We start from the raw sequence: 2,727 nt of genomic DNA, 5'->3' as shown, positions 1-2,727 counted from the left end.
CTGTTTCCCAAGTATCTTTTCATTCCACAAACTTCTCGTTTTGAAAAGTGTGAGAGCCCCTCTGGGGTGTGGGGGGGGGAGTGTTGAGGGAGCTGGCAGGACTCTTCCCTCCCTGCTTTCTGGCGGGATGGCATTGCAGTGACGCACTAGACTCTTTTCTGGGCTGGGAAGCTAGGACAATAGCCTTTTGTGGGACTTGTAGGCCAAACAGCCACATCCTTCATACCCAAAGGGTTGCAGAACTTGCTCAGCAGGATCTGGACCGGACTGGCTATCAGAAGCATGCAGGGCTCCCTTGCAAGCTTTGTGGGGTAGCCCTCTTGTGTGAGGAAAACAACTTATAAATGCCACTGACCTGCCCTGGGAATAGACCCACCAACAGCAGGTGGGCAAGTGGATCGCCACTGAGAGAAACCCTGTTGACTTTGGTGCATCTGCGTATCCCACATGTGGGGTCAGGTCCACCTCGGCTGGTGCAAAGGAGGGTCCCGCTTCCCACCGGCCTTTGCCACCCACTCCAGCATGTTCACGGAGTCTTCTGCTGGGGTGTGGGAGACCCTCTGGAGTTGCAGGGATATGGCCGAGGGGGCTGCAGTAGGTCGGGTGGATCGGCTTGGTTTGCCCAGGTGGAAATGTGAGGCTGCCGTGCGGTGCCGCTCAGAGCATGCGGACAAAACCATTCCTCAAGAAAACCGTCTCCTCTTGCACATCTTTCTCAGCAGCACTACAGAGTGAGGCACCCTTTTAAAAAAATTTTAATCTCCCCCTCTTTTGTATTGGCCTTACCCCATATTCTCCCATTCCTTCCTAAGAGCAGGGCACCCTCTAGAGACTTTGGCATGAGTCACATTTTGGTCAGAAACGCCGGCATTGCCCCATTTCATGACTCTCTTGGGATTCACGCAAAGAGCTGGGGGAGCATTTTGCAAGACCCTCGTGGGCATCCCTGCAAAGCCACGGCTTGTGAAGAACAGAACAGAAGGTGTGCAATCTGAAGCTAGCTGTGCACATTTCTCTGGGAAAAGTTTCTCTCCTTCCACGTGCAGCATCTGCGACTGAACTGCGTCCCAATGCAAGTGGCTCATGTCAGGCACCACTAAAGTTTCCTCTTCTTCAAAAGCTGTCTGGACAGAGAATCCTCATGGTGTTTAGCAAATACAGTAACTCAGATTTTGGAACAAGGTAGTTGTCCTGACTGTTGCGTTGGAAATAATCTCTGGATGATCTCCCGGTCATGGGGCCACTTCACGTTTGCTGAGAGTTTAATGATGCCGGAGGGGAAGAGTCCCTTTGATGTGACAAACAGGGCTTCTCTGAGCCTGAGCACATGGAGCAGGGATCCTGGTAATCAAATCCTCTTCAAAGCCACTGTGGCTGAACCCAGAGGCCTGAGCAGAGCAGCGATAGCAGGGGCAAGCGGCAATCCGAGCCGCTCTTCTTACCTTTCCGAGGGTGACTTCAAAGCTCTGCCTGCGAAACAATCCGCCAGCCTTCCCTTCCCCTCTGCCGAGGTGGGCAGAAATGCAGAAGCCTAAAGGGGGTGCTTGGGCCACGGGCTCAGCGTGCTAGGCCCACCCGGGTTGGCATCCTCACCCAGTGTGGTGCCGCACTTGAGCCTGTGGGGCGGAGGAGGGCCAGGCTCTCCAGCCTCCTCTCTAGGAGCTGAGAGCAGAAGCCGCCAGAGGGCAGGATTGGATAACAGGAAAAGACAAGAAGTGGTCCTGGACTCCTCTCTCTGTGCGTGTGCGCGTGCATGTGCCCTGCGCATAAACACACACACACACACAAAACCCAGGACCTGGCTTCTGGCGAAGCAGAGCCCTCTCTTTTTCAGGTGCGGAGTCGGAAGAAAACCCAGGAGGCACCTTCTGGTCTACATACCCTGTATGGGAAAGTGTGGGTTATCCGTACTTCTCCGACTGGCACCTCATCCAGCCTGGCTCCCTTGTGCCACACGGCCCTTGGGGAGGTTCCTAATCCACAGGGGCAACCTTTGATAGCACCTCACAGCTATCAGACGGTAGGCGCTCGGACCGGCGTGACAAGAGTGCCAGGCGAGGATGCCCCGCTGGGTGGCCCGGGTAAAACCCCTTCTCACATTCCCTCAAAACCCTGTTAGGGTCACCGTTACGTTGCAACACCTCAAACGCACCCATGACACACACACACACCCAAAATCAATGGAATGATCAAATCCCGGTGAACTGGCAGAGCAGGGTTGGCTCTTTCCCGGCAGGTAAATCCTTTTCGGTTCCCTTGCCCGCTGAAATTATTCACGTATTTATTGAAACGATTTTTAAAGAGACCATTCTATTCGGTGTTTTTAATCTTATGAGTTTCTATGCAATCGTTGTTTAATTTTAATTTTTTTTAATTTCTAATCAACAAAGGCAGCGGCGTCGGCGTCTTTCTCCCTAGAAGGACCCGGTGGGAGGCAGAAGGATGATGCCCTGGAAGTGACGAGAGCGGCCGGGGCTCCCTCCCGCTCCCTCCGCCAGCCCTGGCCGCCGGGCAAAAGAGGAAGGCATTGACGGGAGCCCGGGAGCGGCCAGCGAGACGGCCGGCCTCCCTCCGACCCGAAAAGGGCCGGAGGCTCTGAGTGCTGCCGGGGGAGGCGGGGGGGGGGGAACAACGCGAACTCCGCCGCCGCCGCCGCCGCCGCCGCCCCTCCCGCGCGCAAGGCCCGGCGATTCCCGGTCTCGCCCGCCCGCCCGCCGAAGCGTCCTC

The sequence above is a fragment of the Pogona vitticeps genome, chromosome 10 (assembly GCF_051106095.1).
Source record: "Pogona vitticeps strain Pit_001003342236 chromosome 10, PviZW2.1, whole genome shotgun sequence".
NCBI lineage: Eukaryota > Metazoa > Chordata > Lepidosauria > Squamata > Agamidae > Pogona > Pogona vitticeps.
The sequence above is the reverse complement of the archived record's forward strand: the minus strand, read 5'-3'. Positions refer to the sequence as shown.